Here is a 24,429-nt window from a genome sequence, read left to right on the forward strand (position 1 = left end):
GTTGAGCCAAAAGTTGAGTTAGTTGTGTTTGGATTTTTAGGGTTTGGTATGGTTCTGAGCCATCATGATTCTTTTTGCTTCTCCTCTCACTTCCTCTCTTCTTCTCATCATCCTTCTTTCCATCTTCTTTCTTCTCTCCTTGACTCTTGTCCTTGCTACCAGTTGCTTTAGAGGTTTGACTTGGATTTGAGCCAGAAGGCTTTTGTTTGTCATCCTTCTGCTCATCATCCTCATCTTTCCTTAAATTGTATTGAATGTTTGGCAACATGATGTCAGGATTCAAGAGATATATGACCAAGATTTTTATCATTTCAACATCCTCATGCTTCTTATTCTTTTTATGCTTCAAGTCAGACTACAATGTCATGATCAGCCTCATGTTTGATCTGACACAATGTTTAGGAACAATGAGATGCCTTGCTTGACTGGTTGTTGGACAGAAATAAACTACTCCTTTGTGTAGATATAGATAGGCTTCTGGAAAAGCTGCTATCTGTGCCTTTTTGAGCTCTTGGAGAAGTTGAGTGTCTTCTTGAATACCTGGATTGACTCTGTCAATCATTACATCTAGTTCAGATGCTCTTAAAGTTTGAAGATATGGAATAGTCAACCGGAGACACCTGTCCACACCACCATCATTGATGTTCATGACAATCTTTTTCTCTAGAAAATTATCAACTTTCACCACCACTGCTCTTATGAAATTGATGTTCTTGCCCAAAGCTTTCTTGCAAGCCATATAGTTGTGTTGAAGAGATACACTTAGTGCTGCAAGAAGGTCATTGAATTCCTGATCTTGATTGGGTCGTTTTGCAGCCCTTAGTAGTCTTTCTTTCCCAACATCAACTTGAGCTTTGTCCCACCTGAACAGACTCTTTGGATTTTGATTTAGCATCCCTGGATTGTTGAATCCTAGCCTCAATCTCCCCCTTAGTCTTGGTGACAGGCATGAGGAGAGGAGTTGGTAACTCTGGCCTTATTTGTTCAGGTAAAGTAGGCAGCGAAATGTTGAGCTTCCCCATGATGGCCCCCAAAGCAACATAATTCTGCATTTAAAGGTGCTTATGAGAGTCCACCATGGTCTGGATGTCTGTTTGTTGACTCTTGACTAGAGAAGTCAAGGTTGGACTTGTGCACTGAGAGAAGAATTAGAGGTCTGCAAAATCTGAGATTGGTTTTGGAGAGATTAGATTTGCAGATTTTTAGAAGTGCAGCCAGGATGATAAGAGCTAGTAGATGTTGAGGATCCAAAAGTTGCTTCTACAGCCTATTTGATGCCATCCATGAGCAAAGCTGAAGGATCATATCTGCTCTGGTGAAGTTGTTCCAGCTTGACCTTTGTGTCATTTGAATGAGTGATTTGATGTTGGAGCACTGTATGAAGAGAGATGAAGGATTTATTGAGATTTGTGTTAGGCACAAAGAATGCGCTAAATATTTCACGCAAGTATACGCGTTCGCAAGTAATATAGAATGATTTCTAGTTTGTTCCCACAGAGACTCTGATTAATTATATTTAATTAACACTTACTCATCAATGTATGATTATTCTTCAATGCCAAGATAATAACAATTAAGATTGGTTAAGTAATATTAACTACGAGAATTAAACACTTAAATTAACAATATTAAACACACATGAGATCCTAACTTCATTACTACTTTATTCAATATTTATTGTTATTAACCTTAGCATGTAATGGTGATGATATTAATCGAACAACACAAAACTGATAAATGCTAACTTTCGTTGTACGTATACCATTCTACCAAGCATCCATAATTAAGATAGAAGTTGAATAAGAATCAATTATGTTGAGACCCTATATGTCTACAGAATTTAACAACGTAACGATTTAAGCACAAGTTATTCATGATGATTACACAGGGAAAGTAAAATGGTTAGAGTTACCCACTAATCATGCATACAATACATGAACCTATGCTAGCATGGAAAGTTCTAAATCTCAAGATCCACTGTCGCTTCACAAGAGATTAACAATCTATCTTACATGTTCGCGACGCATATAAGACGAATAAGCACAACCTATACTAGATATCATACAATCACCACATACCAAGGTATTAAACAATTAACCAAAGAAATCCATAGTAAATCGCTAGGATCCCATGATCACGATTAGCCCATAATAGAACTCATCGTCACCATGGGTTCATATGAAAGCATGATAATAACACAACGATATAAAGCTCATAAAAATACTTATAAATAATGAAGTACGTCACAAGAGTATTAAGGTTCAAAGCATAAAGAAAACTAGCATCCACTGTTACAACGAATTAAAAGAATCACAAGATAAATGAATGCTTCCTCTTCTTCGTTGTTGCGTGCTAAAACGGTCTTCTCAATCTTCTTGCCTTCGCTCTTGATTATGAAAACGTCTTCCCATAAGGTTTATATAAGCGTCCAGGAGTCATCACACCAATTGAAGCCCAATTGTACTTGAATTAATAAAATCCAGATTCTGAAATTTTGCACGCATGTGGTCGCCTGCTGTCTCCACGCGGCCGCTTGCTGGCACGCAGTCGCTTGCTCTTGGCGCGCGGTCGCGTGCTACCTTTCTGGAAATTTCCTTATTTTGATCCTGTTTTTGCTGATTTCTTCGCTCATCATCCCTAGACTGACTCTAAGCACTTCCTTAAGCTTTATTTGATGAAAACCACCTATCTAAGCAAGTTATACCCTGAAATACAAAAATACTAGAAAAAACGTCATATACACAAAATACTTGAGTCCAAGAGACCAATTTATGTTGTTATGAGACGCTCTAAGTGGTATAAAATGCCACTTATCACACCCCCAAACTTGAATCGATGCTTGTCCTCAAGCATCACAGTCTCAAACTTAGAATAAAACATACATGAATGCAACTAGATGAATGCAGCGATCCCCTCACGATGACTAAACCAACCAACACATGACATATCAACAAATGCAATTAGGCGACTAAAGACCAATCAAATCACGCAAGCTAACATACAACTAGAAACGTGGTGTGTGCGAATGCTTAACCGATATGCTTCGAAACTAGATCAATCACCATAACTTAATTATCCTCAAGGCAATCACACGCTTATATGAAGAATATATTCTAGACACAAAATGACTTATAACACTACAAGATTATTGGAGTTTATTACAGAATCATGCTTTTATTCAACACATAAAACAAATGCTTATTTGATCGTGCAATGAGTGAGGTCCATAAAAGACTTATGCAATGGTACCCATTTAGCGAGCGTTAGGTTAGCGGATCCCAGACTATAAAAGCCTTAGGTCACTAGGCACAAAGTCCCCTAAGAACTTAATAACTCGAATACCAAAGAGCCCACTCACGATCAATTGTGCATTAAACCATATTCTTTTCTCTCTTTTTTTCTTTTTTTCACACATATATTTTTTTAAATTCTCAGCAAGTGCGTTTCGCTCCATCTTGCTCAATCCTAGACTACTCGTATACAATACGAGCCGGCTACTAACCATTTGACACCTAGCCACAACTAGCAATGAATTCCAATTTTTTATCTCCAATTTTTATCTTTTTATTTCTTTTATCATTAAGAGCCTAGCATGTATTCTAATTATAAGTAATAGATTAACCTCAAAAAAATCAAACAATGACAACGATCTAGTCATTAAGCATACTCTAAGACTTAGTGAAATTATAAGTGTTTCTGGCATGCATATCAACCTAACAAGATTCAACATCACTCTAACGCTATCACTACACTCGCATCAATATTACATATTAATCGGTAAAGCAACTCCAAGGGATCATGGTATATGCATGAGCTATATGACATGATAAATAAAGCTATAAATAATAATAATAAAAACTACATGGCAAAAATATGCAACTATATGAACTAAACTATCATGAATATGCAACTACATGACACACACACAAATACGTCCCTTAACTACCACCCCCAAACTTAAAATCTTCACTGTCCCCAGTGAAGGTAATAGAAAGGAACACAGGGTATACCTACTCAGATGAATCATCATTATCACCCTCAGAGGGTGGAGTGTCAGGAGGTGGATAAGCAGAATCCTCACCAAAAATGGGCCACTAGATGTTAGCTTCAAGGCCTCTAAATGCAGTCCCAAGTGCCTGGGTGAGCTCCTTCGCAAACCAACTCTGCGACTCATACATCGCATACATCCTCCTCGAAAGCCTCCTGTACTGAACATCAGCCAATCCCGAACCATCTCCTTCCTGGGCTCTCGAAGAGCCTGCCTCTCCCTGAGCCTGACTGGGCCGAGCCATGGTAGCACCAGCTGCTGGAACTCCTCCAGGAAGGTGATACCCCAAATAATGTGACTCGGGCTCTCCATCCGTCCACTCCTGCATCGCATTCAAAGTCGATGAATCAATAGGAGCGGCAGGCATCTGCAGCTCCTCATAAGAAGGCCACTGGACTCCAACTGCCTTGCAAAGCTTTGTGACAATAGAGGCATACGGTATAGAGTATTGTGATTTCCCCCTTAAAAACTTCAAAATCCCTTGTTAGATGTACTCACCAAGGTCCACATATTCATCATTCAGAATCCTCCATAATAACCCCGCCCTCTTCACTGTAACCTCATATGCATGCGAAGAAGGAAGAATATTAGCACATATAAATGCATTCCAAGCACGAGTATACCTGTTCATCGTGACAGCAGGAAAAGTATGATAATCGTTGGATCCCCTTTTAAACTTCCATACTGTGCCCGGCTGACAGAGAGTAGCAATAATCAAGTCCAAATCAAAGTCCTCAGGGGCCTTTGAATTCCAGCTCTCCTCATGTGGTTCCCTTTGTCGCTGTCCAATCACACGGCGAATGGCCTCGGGCTGATAGTCAACAGTAAACCCACGAACAACAGAAAACCCATTCTTGTCAGCCTTGGCGTTCGCATAGAACTCGCGAATGATACTCATCAGAACCGCCTCAGGTGACTCGCATAATGTAATCCATCCCTTCCCAACAATCATCGGCATCAACTCACCATCCCTCCTTAATGGAAAGAACCCCCTCTCCCTCATAATAGGCTTAGTCAGAAGCTTGACATACTCTTCTTCAGAAGCCCTATCAAACAATCGGGGCTTCGCAGCAGTAAGCCTCGAAGAATCAGTAGCAGTCGGATTGGTGGTGCTGCTACCCACAGTTCGTGATCTCTTTGGGGCCATGAGAACTGAGAATAAGAGTTAGAGAGTTTGTGTTTGGTGTGTACGAGAGATTTTGTAGAGTTGAAAGTGTGTGGGATGTGTATGGAGAGGTTGGTATTTATAGGGCAAAATTAGGGTTAGAATTTGATTAGGAGTGGGAATTGTGGCAAGGTATGGGGGAAATCGTGGGTTAATGGGTTATATTTTTTGTGAATTTTTTTGTTTTGTTTTGTTTTGTTTTGTTTTGTTTTTTTAGGCTGAAAAATGATTTTTCAAAAGTCAGGGTCTCACGCGGTCGCGTGGCACCAGCACGCGGTCGCCTGCTGGCACGCGGTCGCGCGCTCCTAGCACGCGGGCGCATGCGAGGCTACTAGAAAAAAAATTATGCACTTTTTTTTGATTTTTTTTTGGGTTTTTGGATAAAGTACTATATTCTAAGGTGTCCTATGGTCTCATATCTTGGGTTACCTCCCAAGAAGCGCTTCTTTTACGTCATTAGCTTGATGTGGAGTTATGCGATCAAGTTGACAATAAAACGACACTAACCAATTCACAGTTTGTCGTATCCCCATAATAGTGCTTCAATATCTGACCATTTATTTTAAATACTTGACCCGGATCGTTCTCAAAAATCTCCACCGCTCCATGTGGAAACACAGTTTTGACGATAAATGGTCCAGACCACCTTGATTTCAACATTCCAGGAAAAAGTCAGAGACGAGAGTTGAATAGAAGAACTTGTTGCCCCGGCACGAATGACTTAGGCGATAGCTTCCTGTCATGCCACCTTTTTACCTTTTCCTTATACATTTTTTTGTCTTCGTATGCTTGAAGTCAAAATTTATCAAGTTCATTTAAATGAAGCATTCGCTTCTTCCCAGCTGTATCTAGATCAAGGTGTAACTTCTTCAATGCCCAATAAGCCTTATGATCAAGCTCCGCAGGTAAATGATATCCCTTACCATAGACAAGTTGAAACGGGGACATCCCAAATGGAGTCTTGTATGATGTTCTATAAGCCCAAACAGCTTCATCGAGCTTCAAAGACCAATCTTTCCTTGACGGACAAATGACTTTCTCTAGAATGCGCTTGATCTCTCTATTAGACACTTCAGCTTGACCATTAGTTTGCGGATGATAGGCCCTAGTAATGCGATGATTCACATTGTAGCGTTGCATCATAGAAGTGAACTTACGATTGCAGAAATGTGACCCTTCGTCACTTATGATAACTCGTGGCGTTCCAAACCTTGTGAATATCTGCTTATGAAGAAAACTCAACACTACCTTTGCATCATTAGTCGATAGAGCTTTGACTTCTACCCATTTTGAGCCATAATCGACTGCCAGCAAGATGTTCTGATTATTGCAGGATGAGATAAATGGTCCCATGAAATCGATTCCCCAAACATCGAAGACCTCAACTTCAAGTAGCACATTTAAAGGCATCTCATCCTTTCTGGAAAGATTCCCAACTCTTTGGCAATGATCACACCTTAAAATGAACTGATGTGCATCCTTAAACAACGTAGGGCAGAAAAAACCTGCTTGAAGAATACGAGCTGCTGTCTTTTCACCACCATAATGTCCACCATAAGCTGTGGAATGAAAGTCTCGTAATATCCCCTCCGTCTCAAAGAATGGGATACATCTCCTGATGATCTGGTCAGCTCCCTGTCTAAACAAATATGGTTCATCCCACATGTACCAATTCACCTCATGCAGAAACTTCTTCTTTTGAGCCGCATTCATATTAGGATGCATTATATTGCTAACAAGATAGTCCACGATGTCTGCGAACCATGGCTCTTCCTCTTGAATTGCGAACAACTGCTCATCCGGAAAAGATTCGTTGATCAATGTCTTATCATGTGAAGTAGAATTGGGATTCTCCAATCTAGAGAGATGGTCAGCTACTTGATTTTCAGTACCTTTTTGATCCTTGATCTCTAACTCGAATTCCTGTAGTAAGAGAATCCAACGAATAAGTCTAGGCTTTGAATCCTTCTTTGAGACCAGATAACGGATGGCAGCGTGATTAGTGAATACTGTCACCTTTGTCCCAAGTAGATAAGATCGAAATTTTTTGAAACCATAAAATATAGCCAAAAGCTCTTTCTCAATAGTGGTATAGTTCAATTGGGCTCCATTTAGCATCTTACTAGCATAGTAGACCACATGAAAGATATTATTCTTTCTCTGCCCAAGAACTGCTCCCACTGCATAATCACTTGCATCACACATCATCTCAAAAGGTTCTCTCCAATCAGGTGCCGTAATAACTGGTGCTGTGATTAAACTCTTCTTGAGAATCTCGAATGCTGTCAAGCATTCATCATCAAACTTGAAAGGCACATCTTTCTCGAGCAAGTTACACAACGGCTTAGATATCTTAGAGAAATCCTTGATGAAACGCCGATAAAAACCCGCATGACCAAGAAAGCTACGGATTCCTTTCACATAAATAGGTGGTGGAAGATTTTCAATGATGCCCACCTTGGCTTTATCCACCTCAAGACCTTTAATAGAGACCTTATGCCAAAGAATGATGCCTTGTTACACCATAAAGTGACATTTTTCCTAATTGAGCACCAGATTGGTCTCAACACACCTTTTGAGCACCAAACGGAGATTATTCAAGCATTCATCATACGAATGTCCAAAGACGGAGAAGACGCCCATGAATACTTTGACATTATTTCCAATCATATCAGAGAATATAGCCATCATGCATCTCTGAAAAGTGGCAGGTGCACCACATAAGCCAAAAAAAACTCTGCGAAAAGCAAACGTGCCAAATGGACAAGTGAAAGTAGTCTTCTCTTGATCTTCTGGTGCAATGCAAATCTAATTGTAGCCCGAATAGCCATCCAGAAAATAATAATACTCATGACCAGCCAACCTGTCAAGCATCTGATCAATGAATGGAAGAGGGAAGTGATCCTTCCTCGTGGCTTTATTCAACTTCCTGTAGTCCACGCATACCCTCCATCCTGTGACTGTTCGAGTGAGGATGGGCTCGTTCTTCTCATTTTCTACCACAGTAATACCTCCTTTCTTAGGTACACATTGCACGGGGCTCACCCAAGAAATGTCAGAAATAGGATATATGATTCCTGCATCCAGCCATTTTAGAATTTCTTTCTTCACCACTTCTTTCATGATAGGTTTAAGCCTTCGCTTTTGCTCAACAGTCGGCTTGCTACCTTCCTCTAGCAGAATTTTATGCATGCAGTACGAAGGGCTGATACTTTTTATATCTGCTATAGTCCATCCAATGACCGATTTGAATTCTCTCAGAATCCTCAAGAGCTTGTCCTCATCATTACCTGAAAGGTCAGATACAATAATAACAGGCAAAGAAGATGCATCACCTAAAAAAGCATACCTCAAGTGTTCAGGCAATGGTTTAAGCTCCAAAGTAGGTACTTTCTCAATAGATGGTTTGAGCTTTCCCTCAGCATTCTTGGGATCAGTATTTCCAAGAGATTCAAATGGCATGTCTAACTTCCGTTTCCAAGGAGAAGCATTTAGATATTGTAACTGCTCACTGCCTTCATCATCTTCACTGTCAAAATCCCCCAATAAGGCTTTTTCTAATGTGTCAGACCTTAGCACATGATCAAGTTCTGAAGTAACTGCAGAATTGACCAAATCCACCTTGAAGCACTCCTCATCTTCCGTAGGGAATTTCATCGTATTGAACATATTGAATGTCACATCTTGATCTTGCACCCTCATAGTGAGTTCACCTTTTTGCACATCTATCAAGGTATGACCTGTAGCCAAGAAAGGTCTTCCCAAGATTATGGGAATCTTCTTATCTTCCTCGAAATCCAGAATGACAAACTCTGCAGGAAAGATGAGCTTGTCCACCTTTACTAGCACATCCTCCATTATTCCTCGTGGGTATGTAATCGAACGATCAGCCAATTGTAGAGACATGTAGGTGGGCTTCGGATCAGGCAAATTCAGCTTTTTGAAGATAGACAACGACATCAGATTGATGTTTGCTCCTAAATCGCAAAGGCACTTGTCAAATAACAACTTGCCAATGGTGCAAGAAATGGTGAAGCTACCTGGATCCTTAAGCTTTGGAGGTAACTTTTATTGCAGCACGGCACTGCACTGTTCCATAAGAGCAACGATATCAAGATCATCCAATTTCACCTTCCTTGAAAGAATACCTTTCATGAATTTCGCATAACTAGGCATTTGCTTAAGAGCCTCAATGAAAGGTATGTTGATGTGAAGTTTCTTGAACACCTCCAGAAACTTACCAAATTGCTTGTCCAACTTTTATTTTTGCAATCGCTTAGGAAAAGGTGGTGGAGGATAGAGCTGTTTCTCCCCTGTATTACCCTCAAGCAGAGTGTGTTCAACAGTAGTCTTCCTTGATTCCACCTCTTTTTCCTTTTGCATTCCTTCTTCATCTACATCTTTTGCTTTTTCAGCATCAGCAACTTTTCCGGACCTTAAGGTGACAGCTTTGACTTGCTCTTTAGCTTCCTTCCCTCCTGGTACTTCATTATCGCTGGGAAGTGTGCCAGGTTGATGATTGAGCAAGGCATTGGCTACTTGTCCAATTTGATTTTCCAAGGTCTTGATAGAAACAGCCTGACTTTTGCAAAACAGCTTTAACTCCTCGAAATCAGCACTAGAAGGTAGAGCAGCACCTCCTTGTTGAGGATATGGTTGCCTTTGAGCAAATTGCTGAGGTTGCTGGAATCCAGGTGGATTAAACTGTTTATTTGCAGCTTGCTGATATGGTTGCTGAACAACATTCTGATTATTGCTCCAGCTGAAATTGGGATGATTTCTGTTATTAGGATGATAAGTAGCGGGAACAGGCTGCTGCGGTCTCTGAAAATTGTTCACATACTGAAGAGATTCATTAACAAGAGAACACTAATCCGTAGCATGAGAGCCGCACAAAGCTCACAGACACTAGCTATTTGATTTACGCAAAAGTTGGTTAAAGAATCGACCTTCATAGACAGCGCCTTGAGCTGCGCTGCAATAGTTGTAGTAGCATCGACTTCCAGAATACCTGCTACTTTCCCGGGTATCATCCTTTAAGTTGGGTTTTGATACTCATTTGCAGCCATAGTTTCAATGAGATTATAGGCCTCAGTATAGCTTTTGGCCCACAAGGCGCCTCCAGAAGCTGCATCGAGCATGGGTCGAGATTGGACCCCCAAACCATTGTAGAAACCAGTGATCACCAACTAGTCAGGCATACCATGATGTGGATACTTTCTCAACATCTTCTTATAGCACTCCCAAGCTTCGCATATAGATTCTCCTTGTTGCTGCGCAAACTAAGTAAGAGCACTCCTCATAGCTGCAGTTTTGGCCATTGGATAGAACTTCACCATAAACTTTTGCGCAAGATCTTCCCAAGTAGTGATGGACCCAACTGGTAAAGAATGTAACCAGTCATTAGCTTTGTCCCTCAGAGAGAATGGGAAGAGCCTCGGCTTGATAGCCTCATCAGTGACACCATTATATTTGAAAGTACTACAGATCTCGACAAAACTCCTGATATGCATGTTGGGATCTTCAGTCGCAACCCCTCCGAAAGAAACATAATTCTGCACCATCTGAATAGTGCCCGACTTGATTTCAAAATTATTGACCTCAATAGCCGGATGAATGATGCTTGACTGAATGTCATCAATTTTAGGCCGAGAAAAGTTCATAAGAGCTTGATCAGCTTGAGCTAGACGATCACCCATTATTTCAGGTTCTTTCTTTTCACTCTCTTTATCCGAATCTTCAAAACCTTTCTCCGGAAAGTTAAGAGCTTTATCCGTTTCCTCACCTTTATCCAGATTTCTCTTGCGAGTGCGAGAACATGTTTTCATAAACGCTCGCTAGAGTACCTGGAACACAACCGGAAGCAGTAAGTAACAAGTCTTAATCAATGAATCCTAATGACCACTGATGGCAAGTACATAAACTAAACAAATTAACACCGAGTCCCCGGCAGCGGCGCCAAAAGCTTGTTAGGGACAAAGCATGCGCTAAATATTTCACGCAAGTATACGCATTCGCAAGTAATATAGAATGATTTCTAGTTCATTCCCACAGAGACTCTGATTAATTATATTTAATTAATACTTACTCACCAATGTATGATTATTCTTCAATGCCAAGATAATAACAATTAAGATTGGTTAACTAATATTAACTACGAGAATTAAATACTTGAATTAACAATATTAAACACACATGAGATCCTAACTTCATTACTACTTCATTCAATAATTATTGTTATTAACCTTAGCCTGTAATGGTGATGATATTAATCGAACAACACGAAACTGATAAACACCAACTTTCGTTGTACGAATACCATTCTACCAAGCATTTATAATTAAGATAGAAGTTGAATAGGCATCAATTATGTTGAGACCCTATATATCTATATAATTTGACAACATAATGATTTAAGCACAAGTTATTCATGATGATTACACAGGGCAAGTAAAACGGTTAGAGTTACCCACTAATCATGCATATAATACATGAACCTATGCTAGCATTGCAAGTTCTAAATCTCAAAATCCACTGTCGCTTCACAAGAGATTAACATGCTATCTTACATGTTCGCGACGCATATAAGACTAATAAGCACAACCTATACTAGATAACATACAATCACCACATACCAAGGTATTAAACAATTAACCTAAGAAATCCATAGTAAATCTGCTAGGATCCCATGATCACGATTAGTCCATAATAGAACTCATCGTCGCCATGGGTTCATATGAAAGCATGATAATAACACAACGATATAAGGCTACAAAAAATACTTATAAATAATGAAGTATGTCACAAGAGTATTAAGGTTCAAAGCATAAAGAAAACTAGCATCCTGTTAGGTCCCAATGTGTTTGTAGAAGGGGGGTTGAATACAAACAGTACCAAATAATCGAATAAATACGGAATAAAAAATGTGAAACAAAATTCAAGTTAAATAAAAATATTATTAAACTTGAAAGGTGTTACAACAACTGTATCGATTACAAGGTATTAATCTTAAATCAATTATCACAAATCTAGAATAAATTCGACATGAACTTTTTCTATTTTTGCAATAATTAGAATCAAATGCTAAACGCGATTTGAGATTAAGTTCTAGGGATTTTGATCCGCTAGATTGTTACACAAGAACAAGATAAATAATTCTAGTGGTTTGGATTTAACATTAACAAACTAGAATTTTGATCTTGATGTAAGCAGAAAAGAAAGTAAAATGTTTCAAGGTGGCTGCTTTCTTTTCTTTGTTCTTGAATGTGTTCTGTATGATTGAGATTTTTGAGTTGTTGCTGCTCTGCTTCTTTTTAATCAACAGCCGAATAGAATTGAACTGGCAAGACAATCCTGAGCTCAGCAAGACAATCGGTAGGACTATCCTTAGAACTAGCAAGACAATCAGAATGAACTAGCAAGACTTTCGGTAGGACAATCAATTGTCATACCGATTGTCATAGTAGTTCAAACAGATTGTTTTTGCTGAATTAATAAGTGATTTTAATCTAATAATAATTCTGGTAAGACAATCGACTGAATTAACATGACTTTCGGTATGACTATTGATTGTCATACCGATTGTCATACTAATACAATCAATTGTCTTTTTGGAATTAAAACAGATTTTAACCAATTACAAATTCTGAAAAACCTTAATATTAATTCTGAATTAATTAATCAATTAATTTAATTAATCAAATAAATTAATCTTTGCAGATATAATTTATTTTCTTAATTAAATTATATGACTTTATTAATTAATAGAGAATTAATACTAACCTTGAGCAGCAACCAATCTTCTGAATATCTTCTGAAAATCACTGAAATTATGAATCAATTCCACCACTTCAATGTTGACACTCGATGTACTGTCTGGTTCATGAGTGACTAACTTCCGTGACGTTTCTTCATGTCTTGACTTTGACACTTTGATTTTCTTCAGATTAAATCCTTGTAATTAATGATACTCTGACGAGATCTCTGTCACTTGATTAAATCTACGATCTTGATTTATATCACTGAGGCATGATCAACTTCTTGAACTTCTTCCAGTGAATTAACTCCTCAAGTCTGTAGATGAACCTTGTCTCTGAATCCTTTGACAGATATTACTTTGCGAGATCTCTCTGACGGTCGATCCACTATTTACTTATTACATTCTTATTTGAGTTGAGTTGAATCCTCGAATATACAAATAGGCTATGACATATGACTTACAATCTCCCCCTATTTGTTTGTTAGACAATAACACACAAATACCTAGAGGATAACTCAACTAACAAATAAGAAAAAGATATAAACATACATGCAAAGTAAATAGCAGAAAAGTTCTGGATGAGATTTAACATTTTCCAGATTCCAAGTAGATGTTCCTCTAGACTGAACATATCTTCAAGTAGTTCCATCTTCATTTGTACAACCACATTTCCTGTTGAGAAGCCCATATCTCTAGCTTCTCCCCCTATGAGAATCAACTGATTGAAGAAGATCACCTTCATTATACCACCTCTCCCGTACAATAGGATCCGCAGATAAAAACCAATGGTACTCCCCTAACTGCTTCTTCCCTTACTAGGAAATCACCTTGTGTTTACCACCCCTCCCGTACAATAGGATCCGTAGTTAGAAACAACAATGGTGTGGTGTAGTGTACATTTTTAGGATCTTTTTCTTCCTCCCTGCTATTTCTCCCCCTTAGTTGAGGAATCCTCCAAACTATTTCTTAAGCTTTTATCTCCCCCTTAAAGAAGGAATGTATGCCGTCGTCTGAAGGAGTTCTCATATTTCACTTGGTTGGAAAAGAAATAACAAGTAGTTTCTCTTTCTACCTCACTGTGAGTGTGTGATTCTGTTTAGTGTACCTCACATGTGTTTCACTCTTCTCTCCACTCATGTTTACACTCATTCTCACAAGTGTATCACTCTTCTCTCATAGCTCCATAATCCAGCTGTACCTGCAAGGAAAATCACCTTAGCCATCCTTAAGGAGGTCACAGGTGGTGCAATGGGAGTTCACAAATCCCCATCCTTGTTAAACTCGTCAGATAAATCTGAGTCATAATCTACAAGTTGCTAGTTTCCCTTTTAGGGTTCCAGATTTGAATTCTGGGAAGGTAAACAATGATCCAACGAATTTAGCATAAAGATCAAAGTTCCCTTCTAATGTCTGTGAAGACATTTCCTTGTGACTCATCAGGTAATATCTGAATCATTGTCAACAAGTTGCCGATCTGCACCCATGTCAGATCCACTATCCACAGATGCATCCAGGGGATTTAAGCCTGGGGAGGTAGACACTGACCACTGACATATGGCTTTTGGATCAGTATCCTCTCCTAACACCTGTAAAGGCAATTGGTCCACTAACGAACCTTGAACAATCGAATCTGACCTTAAAATGGTCGAAACTCTTGTTTCCGTCAACTCATCCTTTGTGTGTGTAACCTCTTCTTGTGCATCAAGAATTGTTTATGTTTGAAGTGGTGACACTACATCGGATACCTTGGCTGACAGGCAAAATTCAATAGACGCACCCTGTTGAGAGAATGAATCTAGTAACTGTTTTTGTGCCTTTTCAGCCATTACATCTTTTTGAGAAGATGTATGGGGGCTAGCAGTTGTCTCGGTTTAAATACTACTCATCTATGTAGGAGACAGAGCTACTGGGTTGACTACAGAACCTTCATTATGTGGTGCACTAAGGCACTATCTCCCTCACGCTCATTCATACTACATTTAGTGGTAAGAGAGTGTTGGTTGGTTCTGTTTTTGTGTTTGTCTTTACAGTCTGGGATAGACGTTGTGGGTTTTCAACCTCATGACTGTCAATGAAAGAAAGTCAATGGAGACTGAACCTGTATCATAGAATATATGGTAATAGAGAGAAAATGATTTACAATAGTGATTTCAAAAGATTTTACATGACATAAGAAATCACTAATGTAGAAAGAAGTTTGATTTTGTTTTTCAATATGAATGAGTTTTTGATAAAACATTGATCACTTAGGGTAAAGTCTAAGTAATTCTCATTCATGTCAAAAGCTTACAAATATCTGCAACATAATGTTAACAACATATCATTGATCGATACTTGTCAAGTACTTTAGATACTAATTGTTATGTTGCATTATCAATATATCACTGCACATATAAAACAATATGATTGTGCCTTGTGATAAGATAGTTATTAATATGACGACTCTACTTATTCATATAAAATTATAACTTCTGTTAGAGTGCCATACCATGTCCTTGACGATTGCTTGAGCAGTATACTAGTTCATACCAACCTGAAGTGAGACTGTGAAGAAGAGATTGCATAGTCCAATAGATCTGCAGCTGCAAAGTCCATGAACTGTGGTGCATTGACTTCCTCTTTTGACTCACCAACCAGGAGTACACTTGTACACATCTTACTAGAGTCCAATTCCAAGTGTAATGTGCATCAGGTGCCTGATATGTCGTAATATTCTCAAGTCTCGTCACTAGTGCTATATGTTAGATACTGCTTCCTGATAATAACCTAGCATAATATACAAAATTACAATGATAACATTCCCAGCTTGCAAACAGCCATATCCCTCGGATACACCTTTGCTGTTATCTCCAAAGGTAACCAGGGGGCCAGCTTTCTCAACCACATTTGATAGCAGGGCTCTATCTCCGGTCATATGTCTTGATGATCCACTGTCAAGAATCCACACTACCGGTTATACTTGTTTAATGCCCTGCACTACAAATGGATTAGACCTTCTTCGGAACCCAAACTTGGTTAGGCCCGGCATACTTGTAGAACTGTCCTTTGTCAGGCAAAACAACATTTTTAATTTTAATTGTCTCAACTTTCTCAATGACTGAACATTTGACCTTGTAAACAGCCTTAACAAATTTCTGTTTAAGCTTAGGCACAAATGTCTCCTTTCTAGCCTTAGAAGGACTAGCAGTCTTAGACCTATCATGCTTCTTGTTATTCACATGCTGACGAGGAGTAGTCTTATCATTAGACACATGCTTACCATTAAAATAAGCATACATCATATTAAAAGCACAAGACATACAATTAGCAACACCACATACTTTATGAGAGTGATTAACAGCAGGCAATTTATGCATGGTAGACATGGCATTATTGTTATCCAACTCATGTGTGTCTAAGTTAGTCTCAGTTGCTTTCACAACTTTGACTGGAACTTTCGACACACTCGACTTGGAAACAACCTTCTCATTAGCAAGATCTTCAGCACGTATTTCTTCTTGAATAACAGAAGAGGTCGCATCAAATGGTTCAGCAATTGATACTTTATAGAGGGGTTCATCAACACCCTTAAGCACATGTGGTACTTCCCTCCCTTTAGCACAGACATGAGGAGGAGAGTTTATGCCTAATTCTCCAATAGCAACATTGTAATCATAACCTATTCCAGATGTTTGATTAACAGCTTGCTTACTGTAGAACTCTTTAGCCTTCGAACAAGAATTGAAGTAGGCTCTAACCTTAGTCTCAAGACCGGTGATCTTGTCTTTGAGAATAGTTTCGAGTTTTCTATAACAGTCAACTCTATTCTCTAGAAAAGATACCTGTTCTTTTAATTTGTCTTGATTAATGTGCACAAGTCTTAATTCATTGACCTCTTTCTCAAGGTCTGTGATCTGTAAACTTAACAGTTCATTATCACGACATGCACAATCTAAGTTACCTCTTAGATGATAAACCATTTCAGCATCAGAAAGTTTTACCTCTATTCTTGACGATGAAGCTTTTCCATCAATAGCCATAAGAGCAAGATTTCCTTCATCTTCATCTTCACTGTCAGTATCATCCCAGCTTCTTCCCTTTGCCAGATAAGCCCTTTCAGAGTTCTTTCTTACTTGCTTTGGCTTCCTACATTCTGTGGCAAAGTGTCCCAACTCATTGCAGTTATAGCATTTAATGGTGCTCCGATCAACCATTCCTGTTTTGTACCCACCACTGCTGGTGTTAGAGGATGAAGATCCACCTTTCTGGAATTTGTTGTAGTTGGACTTGTACTTAAGCTTGGGATTCCTCCTGAATCTGACATGGGAGAATCTCTTGACAATTTGGGCCATTGATTCATCTTCCAATTGCTCCAGCTCTTCCAAGGAATAAAAATCATCACTTGATTGATTTGTAGTAGGAGGATCATATTCTGCTACTAACATATTTTCCTCAGCCTTGGAACACTGTACCATTCTCTCCAATTGTTGAGCAATGAATGGGATCAGCGTGGTAGCTCGACCGGATGGAGTTCCCGTAGACTTCCTTCTGTTGAATCTGCTCCAACTCATAGGTTTTTAACACTCCATAGAGCCTGTCCAAAGAAATCTCACTCAGATCTCTAGCTTCTCTAATGGCAGTGATTCTATGTTCAAGATGAGCTGGCAGTGTTAAAAGGAACTTTTTGTTGACCTCCCTGATTGAATAATACTTTCCATTGATGTTCAGGTTGTTGATCAACGCATTGTACCTCTCAAACACTTCAGTAATTCCTTCTCCTGGATTTGATTTGAAATGTTCATATTCAGAGGTTAGGATTTCCAACTTGTTCTCCCTAACTTCCTCTGTGCCTTCATTAATCACCTCAATAGTTTCCCACATGTGTTTGGAATTTTTACAGTTCATCACATGTCTATTCATCAAGGGATCAAGGGAATCAATTAATATTAATTGAAGGCTGGCATCCAAGGAGGCTTCTTCCTTCTCAGCAGGAGTAAAATCTTCAGGCTCTTTTGGATAGGTTCTAGCTTCAGTAGTCACCACACCATCTATTATTACCTCCGGTTCAATAACCATCGGAGTTTTTATACCCTTCTTTAACAAGTTTGAATATTTGGGATTTGCAACTTGTAAAAATAATAGCATCTTCTTCATCCACATGATATAATTCTCTTTATCAAATTGTGGAATTTTAACGGTTCCAACTTTATGTGAAGTCATTATGAATTTTTGAATAAATAAAAATTCAAGGAGTTGAAAAATCACAAAAGTCTAGGATCTTGATTTGTTCGTTAATCAGAAGGCTCTGATACCAATTGTTAGGTCCCAATGTGTTTGTAGAAGGGGGGTTGAATACAAACAGTACCAAATAATCGAATAAATGCGGAATAAAAAATGTGAACAAAATTCAAGTTAAATAAAAATATTATTAAACTTGAAAGGTGTTACAACAACTGTATCGATTACAAGGTATTAATCTCAAATCAATTATCACAAATCTAGAATAAATTCGACATGAACTTTTTCTATTTTTGCAATAATTAGAATCAAATGCTAAACGCGATTTGAGATTAAGTTCTAGGGATTTTGATCCGCTAGATTGTTACACAAGAACAAGATAAATAATTCTAGTGGTTTGGATTTAACATTAACAAACTAGAATTTTGATCTTGATGTAAGCAGAGAAGAAAATAAAATGTTTCAAGGTGGCTGCTTTCTTTTCTTTGTTCTTGAATGTGTTCTGTATGATTGAGATTTTTGAGTTGTTGTTGCTCTGCTTCTTTTTAATCAACAGCCGAATAAAATTGAACTGGCAAGACAATCCTGAGCTCAGCAAGACAATCGGTAGGACTATCCTTACAACTAGCAAGACAATCAGAATGAACTAGCAAGACTTTCGGTAGGACAATCAATTGTCATACCGATTGTCATAGTAGTTCAAACAGATTGTTTTTGCTGAATTAATAAGTGATTTTAATCTAATAATAATTCTGGTAAGACAATCAACTGAATTAACATGACTTTCGGTATGACTATTGATTGTCATACCGATTGTCATACTAATACAATCAATTGTCTTTTTGGAATTAAAACAGATTTTAACCAATTACAAATTCTGAAAAACCTTAATATTAATTCTGAATTAATTAATCAATTAATTTAATTAATCAAATAAATTAATCTTTGCAGATATAATTTATTTTCTTAATTAAATTATATGACTTTATTAATTAATAGAGAATTAATACTAACCTTGAGCAGCAACCAATCTTCTGAATATCTTCTGAAAATCACTGAAATTATGAATCAATTCCACCACTTCAATGTTGACACTCGATGTACTGTCTGGTTCATGAGTGACTAACTTCCGTGACGTTTCTTCATGTCTTGACTTTGACACTTTGATTTTCTTCAGATTAAATCCTTATAATTAATGATACTCTGACGAGATCTCTGTCACTTGATTAAATCTACGATCTTGATTTATATCACTGAGGCATGATCAACTTCTTGAACTTCTTCCAGTGAATTAACTCCTCAAGTCTGTAGATGAACCTTGTCTCTGAATCCTTTGACAGATATTACTTTGCGAGATCTCTCTGACGGTAGATCCACTATTTACTTATTACATTCTTATTTGAGTTGAGTTGAATCCTCGAATATACAAATAGGCTATGACATATGACTTACACATCCACTTTTACAACGAATTAAAAGAATCACAAGATAAATGAATGCTTCCTCTTCTTCATTGTTGCATGCTAAAACAGTCTTCTCAATCTTCTTGCCTTCGCTCTTGATTATGAAAATGTCTTCCCATAATGTTTATATAAGCGTCCAGGAGTCATCACGCCAATAGAAGCCCAATTGTACTTGAATTAATGAAATCCAGATTCTGAAATTCCACACGCATGCGGTCGCCTGCTGTCTCCACGCGGCAGCTTGCTGGCACGCGGTCGCCTACTCCTGGCGCGCGGTCGTGTAATAACCCTAAAATTTTGGACTTTTTGTAACCCTTATGAATAGTGATTTTGCTGATTATGTTGAATAAGAAAATTTTTCATACCACACTTTGTAGGGGTTCTTTTATTGTTATTCTGAGATCTTATTAGTACTCTATATGGTATATAAGTGTATGTAAAGATCGTCAGAATCCAAATTCGAAAACTTTGATTTATCCCAAAAATCCACCAGATACCGAAAGAATTGAGTATAAGGTAACAAGATAAAAAGGATTTAAATTCAAGGATTATAAGTGAGGATCATAAAAGGAATATAATGTATTGAGAAAGGTTAAGCGAACCCAAGTAATAAGATCCCGGGTATGATCCCTCAATCGATAAACGAAAACGAAAGTTAAGCGAACCGTATAACAGATCAGCGATCATTAGCCAAGTAATTAGGAGTTAATCAAAGAGGTTAGTGATGATGATGTCATCACACCAACAAGAAGAAGACAAGTGTGGGAAGATGACATAAGAGGATGATATAAGCATGACACAATGGGAAGGAATTGTTGGTTGATTATAAGCCACACAAATTTTATCATGGTAAAAGGTTAATTAACAACAAAAACAAAGCAACCAAGCAAACACATTCATTTCTCTTCCCCCCATCTCCTTGCTCACGGTTGTTTGAAGAAAAACAAGAAGAAAAATTTCCAAACCGAAGCTCCACTCAATCATAATTCAAGAGGTTTGTTTCTTTGGATCCTATATTTCATAACTAAGAAGAGCAAGTAGTTTGAGTGCTTGAATCAAAGGTTTTCTATCTCAAATAAATCATTTTAGTTTACGGTGAATAGTAACTTTCAAGAACAAATTTTTGATTCTTGATTTTATTAGTAAGGTCAAGGTAGCTTAAGCATAGATAAAGGCTTCCATGGGCATTCCAAGGATCTTTCATGGATTAAAAGCTTCAAGGAAGGTATAAAACTTCAAACCATAGTTTTACTTTGAATATTTAGGAGTGGTTTTGATTAATATAGTTCATGAGAAGCATGATGCTTGTGTCTTTAAAGTTTGGTTGGGTTTGTAGCGATTTGGATGATTGAATTTTGTTTATAGTTAATGAAACTTAAGTATAAGCCTTTAGTTCATGATTGAAAGTAGTATAAATTGGAAATCTTGAGATGTTGGGGATGTTGTAGTAGATTATAGATGGATTTTGGTTGGAGTAATGATTGTGGGATTGATTGTGGATTGATTTGGAGTTGTACAAATTTGGTAATCGCGTAAACATAGCCGTCGTAATGCCCGATTTACCTTAGACTGCTTTTGTTCTTAACATCAGGACCCGTGAACTCACTTTTAGGTTTTTACCATTGCCATTATTAGATAGTTCATGTTACGAGCTTCATTTTGATATGTGGTTCGCTTAAATCGGATGTACGGTTTAGGAGAAATGACCGTTTTAAGTAATGGCATTTCGCGACCGAACCATTACCCCTCGCCTTAATTTGAAACCTTGGTTAAGGCCCTTAAATGACTAATTGGGGTATGAAACAATTATGTAAAGTGTATTAGGTAGTTGGTAGGGTACTCGCGAAAGAATCGCCTTAAAATTCTTAATGGTTAATTTATTAAAAATGGTGGAGCCGAGGGTACTCGAGTGACTTAAGTGAATCGTTAAGCGCGAAAGCGAACGTTTGGGTCTAATTGGTTAAAGTATAGATTCTTAAGCGACTTTGGTTTAATTCCAACTTATATGTTGTTTATAGGTTACCAGACTCATCCCAGGACTTTTACCACCCCCAGTCGCTCAGGCAAGTTTTCTACCCGTTATACTGTTGTTGTGATGTAAATATATGTATATGTTTTATCTTGTGATAAGTGCATGATTGTTATTAGAAAATCTTGCGATATATTGGAGCATGTGATATGGTATATATGCATGTATGTTTCGTAATCTTGATATCTAATTGTTGATTCAATTTCTTATAAGTTGCATAATATTTATGCTAGAGATAAGCAGTAGTTGCGTATACCCTTAGTATAGGGGACCCAAAGGTGAACATTTTTCTAAACCGGGAGTCGATGTTCCCGAGTATAATATATATTTATTTATATATATATTGATATATTTTTCAAAATTATTAATCGAATAAGGTTTATTCGATAACTTTATTTTATTTAATGAATATTATTTTGAATATTAATTCGAGGACTTATGACTCCGCTTACTTTATTTAATGAATATTATTTTAAATATTCATTCGAGGACTTATGACTCCGCTTACTTTATTTAATGAATATTATTTTTGAATATTCATTCAAGGACTTATGACTCCGCTTATTTTATTAAATAATATTCTTTATTTTATTAAAGAATAGTGTTTCGATAATCAAACTAATTTTCGATTATTCAAATAAAGATCTTACTTTCGTATAAGTATATCTTTGGTTATTCGTTATTCATTTCAAGTTTGAGTTTTTAAAACTTCTACTTCAATTATTTTTATAAGGATTATCCTTATGGGAATATTATTTAAATAATAATATTTAGATCTTTTCTAATATATCGGGACTGATTTATTTCATTAAATCAGCATTACTACAAACATTCTTAAAATATTTTCGAGTCTTCAAAATGATTTTAAAAGTTAGAGCGGATCCCAAAACTCGTTTTCAAATTTAAGATCTTCCTTTCGAAGGGGATTTAAATACTCACTTTTAAATTAAGGGATCCGGCTCTGTGGTGTATTTTATATTCGCAACGAGGTTGCTGTTTTGATAAATGAATTGATTACTTACCCAACGTTCGGGAAGTAAGTCCATCTAATTGAGTCGGCATAAGCGACAGGCCGGGTTACGGTCTATCAAAGTGTAAGTGGCTGGGTGGCAGCCCATCAGCGCGTAAGAGGCCGGGTGGCAGTCCAGCACAAGGTCCTAATGAGGCAAGGGTGATGACCGGTGGGGAATTCATCCATCTACTAGTAGAAAAGGTTACTTATTCGTATCTTTGCCTGATCAGCAAGATATCATGTTTATGCCAAAATTCTTTTCTTTCCAAAATTCATTGGATATTGCAACTCTGTTCGTACTTTACATGACAGAGGTTTTCAGGAAATGTATGAGAGATATATATGGATATATATATCGGGACTTAATGAAGTATCTCGTAACTTCATTTCATTCAATAATATTTCAAAGATCGAATCTATGCAAGTCTTATCTTGTAGTCTCATCTATGTGATGAACTTTTGAAACTGGTTATAACTTGAACGGTGGTAGTTCAAGTAGTATTTGGAAAAGATATAAGTATATTGGGGTATCTTGTAACTTCATCTTTTCAACTTATATCTGGTTAATGATTATCTTATGCATGACAAAGATTTTCAGAAAAATGTTGAGACAAGGTTAGATATATAAGATCACCTTGCAACGATATTTTTATACAGTTATAAACTGGAACTCTGTGTATATTATACATGGCAGAGGATTTCAAAGATTTTGAAAAGTATATAAGTATATATACTGAATATTTTACGACTTTGTCGCGTTAAGATATCAACTTGGTTCATTTCTTCTTGACCAAGACTTTCATGAGTACTATGAGAATGCTCATATATTTTTAATTATTATACATATTATTTCGGTGGGCTTGTTTCTCACCCTTGCTTTCTTCTTTCATCACACAACAACAGATAGACAAGATGAATAGGACCAAGCTCCCAATTCGTGAGCGGATAGGAAACGTTCCGCAGTTTCCTGTAGGCGTTGATGCCGTTGTAGCTGAGGAAGGAGCTACCAGTAGGCTAGGCTTTCAACTTTTGTTGTGCCAGACTTATGTATATTTATGAATTGTAATAATGGCAAATAATATGTAAATTTATTCAGAAACCCTTTTGAGGTGTAATGACTTATAATTGTGGAATAAAATGACTTGTGTTATTTTTGGTATTCATCTCTGAGACTATAACTTGTGGTGTGTGTGTATATTGTGGGGTCACAGTACGCAGTAGATGATTGTTTATTAAGAATTAGGTGTTATTAAGGGAAATGAAACTCGTGACAACCCGGATCCCCGACCCCGGATTTAGGGGTGTTACAGAAATGGTATTAGAGCTAAGCGTTATAAACCTCAGAAATGAAGTGACGTTAAAATAATAAGTTCACTAAGATAAATAAGAACTCTTGCCAAGTTCATAGTCGGACTACCTAACATAGTATTGACAGTTAAAACCCTTATGGGAACCCTTATAAATATCGTGATAAAAGCGTAGTTCATTATCGTATATGGTAGCGGGACTCCGAACCCTGAGGTTGAGGAGCAACAACGCGATGTTGTTTTATTAATTATTGGAGATCAGATTGTGGATTCGATAGAGCGTCCTAACACGGGACCGGATGATGTTCATATTGAGGATGTAGCGGTTAAAGATGTTGTCCTGGAAGGGATTATTGCTGAGAAGGATTCCGTGGAGGATCCTGACAAGAATGAATAAAGGACCACTAAGGAATTGATGATCATGGTTAG

Source organism: Apium graveolens, chromosome 5 (genome assembly GCF_009905375.1).
Source record: "Apium graveolens cultivar Ventura chromosome 5, ASM990537v1, whole genome shotgun sequence".
Lineage (NCBI taxonomy): Eukaryota > Viridiplantae > Streptophyta > Magnoliopsida > Apiales > Apiaceae > Apium > Apium graveolens.